We start from the raw sequence: 11,468 nt of genomic DNA, 5'->3' as shown, positions 1-11,468 counted from the left end.
TACTATTTATAAAAGTGTCTAAGTGACTTGGACGCCTGAGTCTCATTGAAAGTATCAACATGTAGATTCACACTAGATGAAGTTCTGGTCTGTATTATTTAGGAAAGTCAATGAGAGTTAGGTTCCTCACTCAATTGAACACTTTTGAAAAATGTATCCCAAATATGTACCATATCAATTGCTAATGTCATCCTTTAATCTTTCTAGTGAAAAATATTAGAGCCCCAAGTTTTGGAAAGATTCCACAAGGAAGGAACATGTATACAGCTTATTTTATACACAGCATTTTAAGACACTGAACGGAGAAATAGGATACTCCTAACCAGCTAAGGCCTTCATAATTGTAAGGCAGATTTTTTTAAATCTTGTTTTCAAATTTAATTTATTTTCAAAGCCTTGAAGGATGCAGCACCCCTGATATCTGTCACAGGAGGGTTTTATATCAGAGGCAGCACAAATAAATGGCCGAACTCCTGCCAAATTCAGCTGAAAAGGGAGGACTTCGGCACAAGCATTGAACAACTTTGTATTCCAACATGACCTTGTAAGAGGGAACATTGGGTGTGTACATATGAGAGATTCCAACTAAATAAAGAGTTGATTTTTTCCTTGTGATTGTCGATATAAAAAAATGTTTACAGAAGAAAAACGGAGGGCATGAGAAGGCTAATTTGAGGATGTAAATCTACAGAAGTTTCTAGATCGTGATGAGCAGAGATACCTCTAGTGCTGTTGTTATTAGACGCATTGCAGTAGCACTTAGGACTATATCCGAGATAGAGGTCTCATTGTACATCACCTATTAAGAGACAGTTCTTGCCCCCAAAATAGGCAATCTACAATATGCAGCCTAAAGAGACAAAGAAAGTGTTGTTTAATATATGGAGAGCTGAGGCACAGGGAGATCACGTGAGTTGTCGGAGGTTTTAAAATAACCGCCTGGCAGAGCTAAGAACTGAAACCAGCTCTTCTATATCCCGCTCCCATTCCTTAACCACAAGGTCATGTTCTAACTCCACAGCTGTGCGGTAGAATGGCGTTGTCAGTTCACAACTTACTGGAGAGATCTTGAGAAGGAGTTCTGTTGGAAAACCCCAGAGCTTATCTACTAATGCACAGTTCAGTAAGGCTCCATTTAACTCCACGGCCATTGTTTCTAACTCTCCTCTGGGTTGTGCCATTAGTGTTCCAAACACAACAATGTCCAATCAAAGCTAGCTTCTCCCACCATATACACTGGCAAAAAATTCAGCAACACCAACTCCTGTGTGAAAACTCCTGTTGCTCTGAGGGCTACTCAGCTCAGCGAGTGTTTTGATTATTTGCTGAGTTAACGCTCGTCATGATGGCAATTTTAATAGAGTGGAGTGGAAGTGGTTGGGCAGGATCCTCTGGGAGAACAACATGAGGGGGAAAGGAGTCCAGGAGAGCTGACTGTATTCTAAAGAATCCTTACTGAGGTTGCAGGAACAAACCATCCCGATGTGTAGGAAGAATAGTAAATATGGCAGGCGACCAGCTTGGCATAACAGTGAAATCCTTGCTGATCTTAAACACAAAAAAGAAGCTTACCAGAAGTGGAAGATTGGACAAATGACCAGGGAGGAGTATAAAAATATTGCTCAGGCATGCAGGAGTGAAATCAGGTAGGCCAAATCACACTTAGAGTTCAGCTAGCAAGAGATGTTAAGAAGAAAGTCAAGGAAAGTGTGGGACCCTTCCTGAATGAGGGAGGCAACCTAGTGACAGAGGATGTGGAAGAAGCAAATGTACTCAATACTTTTTTGCCTCTGTCTTCACAAACAAGGTCAGCTCCCAGACTGCTGCACTGGGCAGCACAGCATAGGGAGGAGGTGACCAGCCCTCTGTGGAGAAAGAAGTGATTTGGGACTATTTAGAAAAGCTGGACAAGCACAAGTCCATGGGGCTGGATACAATGCATCCGAGGGTGCTAAAGGAGTTGGCGGGTGTGATTGCAGGGTCATCGGCCATTATCTTTGAAAACTCATGGTGATTGGGGGAGGTCACTGATGACTGGAAAAAGTCTAATGTAGTGCCCATCTTTAAAAAAGGGAAGGAAGAGGATCTGGGGAACTACTGGCCAGTCAGTCTCACCTCAATCCCTGGAATAATCATGGAGCAGGTCCTCAATTCTAAAGCACTTAGAGGAGAGGAAAGTGATCAGGAACAGTCAGCACGGATTCAGCAAGGGCAAGTCATGCGTGACTAACCCAATTACCTTCTATGAGGAGATAACTGGGTCTGTGGATGAGGGGAAAGCAGTGGACATGTTATTCCTTGACTTTAGCAAAACTTTTGATACGGTTTCCCACAGTATTCTTGCCAATAAGTTAAAGAAGTGAGGGCTGGATGAATGGACTATAAGGTGGATAGAAAGCTGGCTAGATTGTTGGGCTCAATGGGTAGTGATCAATGGCTCCATGTCTAGTTGACAGCCAGTATCAAGTGGAGTACCCCAAGGGTCGGTCCTGGGGCTGGTTTTGTTCAATATCTTCATTAATGATCTGGAGGATGGTGTGGACTGCACCCTCAGCAAGTTTGCAGATGACACTAAACTGGGAGGAGTGGTAGATACGCTGGAGGGTAGGGATAGGATACGATACAGACGAACATAGACAAATTAAAGGATTAGGCCAAAAGAAATCTGATGAGGTTCAACCAGGACAAGTACAGAGTCCTGCACTTAGGATGGAGGAATCCCATGCACTGCTACAGACTAGGGACAGAATGGCTAGGGAGCAGTTCTGCAGAGAAGGACCTAGGGGTTACAGTGGATGAGAAGCTGGATATAAGTCAACAGTGTGCCCTTGTTGCCAAGAAGGCTAACGGAATTTGGGGTTGTATAAGTAGGGGCACTGTCAGCAGATCGAGCGACATGATCATTCCCCTCTATTCAACGTTGGTGAGGCCTCATCTGGAGTACTGTGTCCAGTTCTGGGCCTCACACTACAAGAAGGATGTGGAAAAATTGGAAAGAGACCAGTGAAGGGCAACAAAAATTGTTAGGGAGCTGGAGCACATGACTTATGAGGAGAGGCTGAGGCAACTGGGATTGTTTAGGCTGCAGAAGAGAAGAATGGGGGGGGATTTGGCAGGAAAATAATCAATTTTTGGTTAATCAAAATATTTTATTTTAATAATGATTCCTAAATGTTTTGTTTTACCATTTTTAATTTTTTTAAATAACTATACTAGAGTCATCTTAACTTTCAAAACAAAAAATTGTTTAGAACAAAAGAACAGGAAATTTTTCATTTTGAAAAATGTCAAAAACAGGACAATTTCAAAACTTTTTTTCAAGTCAAGTCAAGAAATTAAACGAAATCAACCCTTTTTTGCAGAGAGTTTTGGTTTCAACAAATTGGCATTTTTTGACCCAAAAAAAAAATGGTTGAAATTTCAATTTAAACTTACTCAGTTTTCCTAAGTTTTAAAGGTAAAAAATGAAGCCAAAAATAAGTCACTTACATTTTCAGGCCAATTCTTTCCGTTTTGTTCTTTTATCCATTTTTATGAGCATATCACATGCATCACACACACATGCACACATGTACAAATGCACAGTCTATTTCCAGTGATGTACACCAAATTCTGAACAGAGAAAAGCTGCACCTAATTTAAAGAGAAGCTGCACGGTGCCTGTATATTTTTCTTCAAATAGCATGACAGTCCAAGCCATGTAGGGTATAACTAAGGGAAGAATAGAGCTTGAGGCATTATCTACACCATATAATTGGCCATGTTAAGAAAGCATTTCAAAGACAGTTTCAGTTAACATAGTGAATACAGAGGAGGCATTACTTTACTAAAGCAGATTTTAAAAACCCTTTGAGACAAAAAAGTGATTATTTTAAACAGATGATTCTTTAAAAGGCTCAAGAATGGGGAAAAATTCATGTACCATCTATATTGGCCATTTTAGATGAAACTTTCTTTAAAACATAGCTCTTTAACATGATTTTCTGTTAATGCAGACAAGGCCTTGAGGCCTATACGGGACTTTTCAGTGGCAATGCTCACGGCAACCACCATCACTACAGCCGGTAGGAAATGTTTGCAAGATCAGGCACTTTAGGCTCCAATCCTGCAGAGAAAACCATATGACCGACCCCCTGAGCCTTCCTGTTGACGTTGACTTTGCAGGATTATGCACTTACTATGCAAAGTATTTAAGCATGGGCTTAACTTTAAGCATCTGATTGGCCCCATGCTTAAGTCATTTGCTGGAAGCCTACGGGACTACTTACACACTGAAAGTTCAGCACATGCTTATATACTGGATTAGTGCCTCGATCTGCCTAGATCCACTTAAACTAAGCACCTTTTCCAGCACTTACTCCACACACAGAACTTTCCTTTTCAGTGTCCAACATCCTACACTATGTCTACGGTTTCATTCCATTAAAACTAAAAGGAAATGTTGCTTTCTTTAATGGCACCGAAATCTTTGTAAATTAGATTGTAGTATCAATCCATTACATACATTAATTCTTTACCAAGGCTTTATTGGAAGAGAGCTGCCCATGCTGTTAAGAATCTAGAGAAATAAACCAATTCAATATGCTCCTGTTTTTTCACTGAGCACAGGAATGCCTAACAGAGAGTTAATACCATTGCTCATGAGCCATTTCACCTAGAGCAAGAAGTGAAAGCATGCGACTACACCCAGCAAGTGATCACAGAGCACCCTGCAGGGAATTTGCTTCCATTTCAAAGGGAAAGATCAAAACTCACAAAGGGGGGGAAAAAAAATCCAAAAGATGCTCCCAGCCTGTGTATGAGATTAATATTGGGCCCAACCTCAGAGGCTTCCTGAGAGGAACGGAAAGATGTGGACAGAAAGATCACAGAGCCACTCCAGTGCCTGATTATTTATGCTCTGTGAGTTTGATCCTATCTACACCACTGCGGGAATGGGAGTTTTGCCATTGACTTCAATGGGAGCAGAGTGGAGTCACTTTGAGGTTTATTGGCTGTCTGCGTCGAGTTTTAAAATATATATGGAAATGAGAGCGAGAATCATTTGACAAAAAAAGTATCCAATTTTGGAGCATTATTTTCTAGCAAACTCTTCAGGGGCTCATAAAGTGAAAATAGATAGAAAATAGACAATAATGATTTCGACCTTGATCCTCCACACAGCTGTCCTCCCTCCTGCTCCCTGCATGGAGCTCCCTGCAGCATCAGTGGCTTCTACAGTGCACAGAATGTTAATGTTGGCAGTGGTGACTCCATTCAGTCAATCATTCAAATATTCCACTCCCCAGCCAAATAAATAAAGACATAAAAATAAAAGGGCGGGGATGGAGGTGGGTTCTTTTGTGCAAATTGTACAGAAAAGGGCATTTGCCCATGTGAGCCCTGCTTTAAAGAGACGCTGTCAAAATAAGAAAAAATAACCATGCATTTGAGCAAATCCTTGCCTGGGTTACAAATACTAGGCTGAGATTTTCCAAGTCATATAAGGGCCCAATTCCCATTGACTTCCCTTAGATTCCTTTGAAAGTCCCGGCCTTCATTTATGGGGAAAAACAAGATTTACTTTTTTCACTTATTGGAGGGATGAGGGGGGCTTTTCTCCTTTTTGCATGTCATTCATCTTGGCCAATAATATTAAACCGGTCAGTTTCACTACGGTCAGTTGCTAAGATTTTTCCCTTTTCCATTTCCATGGAGGGGCACAATGCTGTTGTCTTGTGTTCACTACACTGCCGGCAGATATTGCAATTAAAAGACACATTCTGGGTTTTATTCATAGGAGGTTTTATAAAAACCTCTAGTTTCTTTCTTTAATTAACAAAGTCCAATTTCTGAGCCCAGGCTGCTGGCAGATGACGAGGTCTCTACCGTGTGACTAAGGAAACATACATTTCTATTCAGGTGCTTATATCATGCCCCTCACCACCTACCTAAAAAGACTGTCCTTGCCCCCAAAACCTTCCATTCTAAACAGACAAGGAAGCAAAGGCACAGAGGAGGGGCCACACTGCCAGCTTCAGACTAACATTTTACAACCTTTAATTTCTCATACTAGACCACCACCCTTTGCAGGTTTCTCTCCTCTCTGATTCAAGGAGTGGTGACTGGCTCTCTCTCGGGCACCATCCCTCACACCCTTTTTCCTCCAGATCCCTTGGAGGATTCTCTGTGCATCCAGGGTCTGCAGTAGGGGACTGATTTTACTGCTATTGAAATCACTGTTAAAATCCTATTGACTTCAGTGGTCCAGGATTGGCCTCTAGGGGAGGAAGTAGATACAGCGCAGGAAACAAGGAGGATTGAGGGAGGGGATTGGAATTATGGGGGGCATGCACATTTTCCCCTGCTCAGGCCCCACAGACTGTACTTTGCTTTTCTCTAAGGCTGTATTCTCTTTTCCCTGGGGAATATTGAAGGCTACCACAACTAGGCAATTCCCTGGTAACTTGCCAAAGAACGGGAGGAGTGGGGTGATGGGAGCTTCTGTGGAGGGTGAAGCAAACCAGAGCCCACTGAAAGGCCAGCCTGGTGGTGGTGGCGGTGGGGGGATCCTCACACAAAAGTTCTCCCTCGGGACTGACTGCAGGATGGGGTGATCTGGCCCATGCGTCTGAGGCTGTGAACGGCTGTAGAAGTTTGAGTTATGAGACAAGCCTGCACTATTAAATTCCTGATCTCAAGTTTATACAAAGCTTTGAAAGCAAGCACAAGGTTCTAACTGGAAGGCATTTAAATTAAAGTGAAGACAGGATTTGGGATCCACCTTAAAGTCTGCAGTTTGGAGGGAAGCTTGTAGATCCATTTAATCTCTGTTGATATCAGGTGACACCAATATAAATGTTTGTCTAGAGCTTTTATTCTTCCACTTTGGGTTTTACACCAGAAGCTTTGCTCTTTCAAGTCTCTTCCAAATGTAATGGACAGAGAGGGATGGTGTCTGGGAGGGACTCAGATTTTTGGTTTCAGATCTGGCTTCATGCCCAGGGCACTCGGGTGTGAAGTACCCGTTGACCCATTTCTTTGTCGCCTCTCTCATTACAGCTGTGTTAATAAATTGGCTTGATGGCTTCCACCACCAGCTTTATTTATGGTAAGTAAAGTCATACTTCCACATAGGACTCAACCATCTGCCCTGCTGTTGGGGTTCCATTCTGTGCTGCACCACCAGGAGGCATCCCCTAGGGGGTGGGATGGGCAGGAGGGAAAGTTGCAGCCACTAGTGTAAATTAGAGGTACCCAGAGGTTTCTCTGGTTTATGGCACACTCCTAAAGTCTGTGTCATGCCCCAGAATTTCCATAGCATTATGTGCTATGGAGACAGCCCCTCCCATTCCCCAACACACCCCAGGCATGCAAGGGAAGTAGCACAGTGAGAGGTGGATTAAGATTTATTGGGACCCTGTGCACAGAGGACATTGGGCCCTCACACCCAGTGCTTCTGCAGGGGGCCCTCCAATTGGTCAGGGCACAGGCTCGTGTGCTGATCTGCCACTGAGCACTGGGTGATTATGCTGGCCCTGCAGGGCTCTTGTGCCAGGAAGAATTCTCCCCTTCCCTTTGCAGCACCTTTAAAGCCAGAGCAGCATATCGGAGTGGAGGAGGAAGCACTCTCCCTTGGACTTCTAGTTTGTAACTTTATTTGTTCTATGAACATAGACATCTTTCATGGCTCTTCCCAAGGCCAATAATCATGGAATTGCAGCAGGTTCCGGTCTCTCTTACTGATGTATTTTTCCCCAAAGGAACTTTAGCAATTCTGTCTTTTAGGCCAATATTCTAGAGGTGGATTCCTTGAGGAAGCTTTTTATTATTATTATTCTGTATAACGGATCCTTTGCATTTTTTATTTAAAAAAAAATCATAAATCTAACTGTGGATTTTTCTGTCATACAGACAAAAGAAGGCCAGCAAAGGTGGAGGCTTCCTCCCATCTATAAATTAGTTTGCACTAACTAAGTTCTATTTCATGGGAGCCAAAGGTCAAAGGTTTAATTCTACCTGCCTCAACCTGTCTGACTAATGTGAGTAGCAAGCAGCATTCATGCTCACAAAGAAGAGAGTTTGCCAGCAAGTCACTTTTCATTCAAACCTCTTTCACTTGTAGATTTGATGGACAATTTGAAAGACACTAGGACAGAGAGAGTTCTCACTAGCATCTTCTCTCCAGGCCAGATCCTCAGCTGACGTAAATAGGCACAGGCCCCACTGATCTGAGCAAAGCCAGGTTGGTTGACACACCTGGCCCGTGCAAATTTACAGTGCTGAAACGTATCACCATTTGATGGAAGTGATCATTTCTCTTTCCATTCTTATATAAAATATTAGACGAGCTAAAAATCAAAATGATCTTTTTGCCTCTTATCTTCAATAAATTCATCTCTCTCTCTCTCTTTCTCTCAGCATCAGAATCAAATGTTATTTCTCCTTGCCACTCGGGGTGGGGTTTTGTTCCCAAAAGTTCTGCAAAAACAATGCTGCATACGCAGGAAATTCCCTTCACATCACAGTGGCATGAGGAGGCGGTGAAAGTTTACAAAGCATGTAAAAATATAAACACAAGAAATGACCTCATCTTTGCCAACGTTCAGGCTGATTATATAGGTTTATAGCCAGAATTTCCCCCGTGTTCCTATTTTTGCTTTCCTTACAAGGCTGTTGCAGTCTTGGATCAAAACCAGGATGATGTGAAAAAAGGAACGTCCCTCAGGTCACGTGCTTGCCCTCTGGCTCTCAGACCTCCTCCCTGACCTAGCTCTGCATTTACTCCATTTATCTGTGAACTCAGGGTATGGCTACACTTGCAAGTGTACAGCGCTCCCACTGCAGCGCTTTGAAGTGTGAGTGTGGTCGCAGTGCCAGCGCCAGGAGAGAGCTCTCCCAGCGCTGCATGTACTCCACCTCCCGGAGGGGATTAGCTTACAACGCTGGGAGCCATGCTCCCAGCGCTGGGGCACTGTTTACACTGGCACTTTATAGCGCTGTAACTTGCTGCGCTCAGGGGGGTGTTTTTTCACACCCCTGAGTGAGAAAGTTGCAGTGCTGTAAAGCACCAGTGTAGCCAACGCCTCAGGCAGCATTTTAGCTTGTGTAGCAGGAGGTTTCATCCAGTCAGCAACCATATTGATTCTGAATCTGCCCCTTGTTATGGAACACATGCTTCTGGCAATAAAGGCTGGTCTTGCGCTGAAGGCCCAGGTGTGGGACTGAGGAGACCTGCATTCCATCCCCAGCTCTGCTACAGATTTACCTCTAGGACAGGGGTTCCCAAACTTTTTACTAAGGTAACCCACCAAGGGCATTGTGTCTTTTTCTGTGACCCATCCTTAGAGGTACACTCCCTCCCTCCTAGCCCTGAAATCCTAACCCCGGCCCGGAGCAGAAGGGAGGTTCCAGGGGCAGGGAGGGCTGTTGGAGAGCAGGCCCGCCCCACACTTACCCTGCAGGGGCAGGTCCCCGCCTGTGGGGCTGGGCCCAGCTCCCTGCTCCACGCGTTGCAACCTGCAGCATGACGGCGCAGCGCCTATCAGGTTTGGCCCCACTGACCCTCCGCGGCAGAGCCAATCTTGAGTAAATGATGCTGTGACCTGGCATGTCACAGAGGGATGGTCTGGTCCAAACCTGTGTGCTGTTACCCTGTATGCTAGGTTGCAATGCTCAGAGCAGGGAAACAGGCCCAGCCACGCCCCCATGGGGTGAGTGTGGGGTGGGCTTACTCTCCAACACCCCCAGTCCCAGCTTCTCCCCTCCGCCTCAGGCTGGGAGAGGTATATGTCCTCCTGGGGCCCCACAACTCATCGAGAGCCTTACCACAACACCCACCGCTGGGTTGCAGCCCACTGTTGGGGATACACTGTTCTATGACCTTAAGCCCAGATCCTCAAAGGTATTTAAGCACCTAAATCCCAAAACAGTGGCCATCACACTCGCTCTCCTGCTGTGTTTATATGGTGTCTGTCTCAACCTGGGCACTTAGCCTAGGGAAGTTCCTAGCTGCTCCTGTTCAACAAATACTAAAGGTTACTTGAATGCAGTTCACACCTACCTAGTACTCCTCTGTCACCCTCCTCCTCCTCTACTAAATGAGCACCTCATTGTTACATGCAAACTCCTTTGTTCCCAGGAACAGCATTAGGGAGTGTTCACTTTTCTATGTAGAATGGAAAGAGCAGAAGTGAAATCTGTCCCTGCCAGGTCTTAATTAGTGCTTCATTGAGCCCTTTGAAAAACTTCCTCTCTGTTCTCCTTTGAAAAGGTTGTGCTTTTCTCTTTTAAACTAAACTAGCTTTTCTGGGTGGAGAGATGGCCATCTGCTCACAGAGCAAGGCTTTTGTCTCAAAAAGAGAAGATCTGCTGTTCTCTGCCTCACCTGGGCCAGGTCCACAGGTGGTATAAACAGGGGTCACTCCATTGACTAGGGCGGAGCAATGCCCATTTCCATCAGCTGACAATCTGGATCTGGTACAGATTGTGCAGAAAGCTAAAGTCAACGGCACTTCTCTTTTAGTGCAACTCAAAGACTCAGGGAACAGCTGAAATATTATGACATTTAAGAAGGTCAGAATTATAACAGCAAACCAGAAATATAGAAGCAAGGCTGGGACACTAGGTAACTTAGTGATGTAATGATCTAGCCTTTTACTCTGGAGCTTTGGAGTCAAATGGGATAAGGTCCCAAGTTTCTTCTATATGTTTTGGTACAATCTAGCCTAATTTTCAGCCTTTGCGTGAGAGATCCTTAGGAGCAGGGATGGAGTGGCATGATTTTGCAGAGCTATTTGGAGAAGTTTGCAATCTTCCTTTAAACAAGCATCCAAATAAATAAATGAAAACAATACAATACAAGACCAGTCTTATTCAGAACCTGGCAGAATTGCAGAAAAGGAAGACAGGAGTCACCGGGACAGGAATTAGAATGTTCTGTCAATGAAACTGGACTCCAACCTTTTGCTGCTGAGAGATCAATGTTCACAAAGTCGACATTGCTGCATTCAGTCTCTCGCTCTTGAAGCTACAATCCTGGAGCCTTTAAGATTCCACCTGCCCTGCAGGGTAATTACATTAACTACTACTATTTCTTGCTTGCATATATATACCAGACTTTCGAAATTTCCACTACATGCATCCCACGAAGTGGGTATTCACCCACGAAAGCTCATGCTCCAATATGTCTGTTAGTCTATAAAGTGCCACAGGACTCTTTGCTGCTTTTACAGATCCAGACTAACAGGGCTACCCCTCTGATAATTAACTCTTACTGAGTTCCTGAAATAATACCCCCTAGAAACAACCCTGCCGCCTTGCCGGTTAGACTCTAGGCTCTAGGACTGCCAGGAAGTACTACCAAGAGAAGGGGGAGGGGAGGTTAGAGCCACTCCCCAAGGTATTCAACAGCTTAGAGCCCAGCAGAATTTTTCAGAGGCAGAAAGTCCACCACTTTCTTCCCAAGAAGGCTAGACCTGTTTGAAGCC

Source organism: Gopherus flavomarginatus, chromosome 4 (genome assembly GCF_025201925.1).
Source record: "Gopherus flavomarginatus isolate rGopFla2 chromosome 4, rGopFla2.mat.asm, whole genome shotgun sequence".
In the NCBI taxonomy this organism is placed as follows: Eukaryota; Metazoa; Chordata; order Testudines; family Testudinidae; genus Gopherus; species Gopherus flavomarginatus.
Note: the sequence above shows the minus strand (reverse complement) of the source record.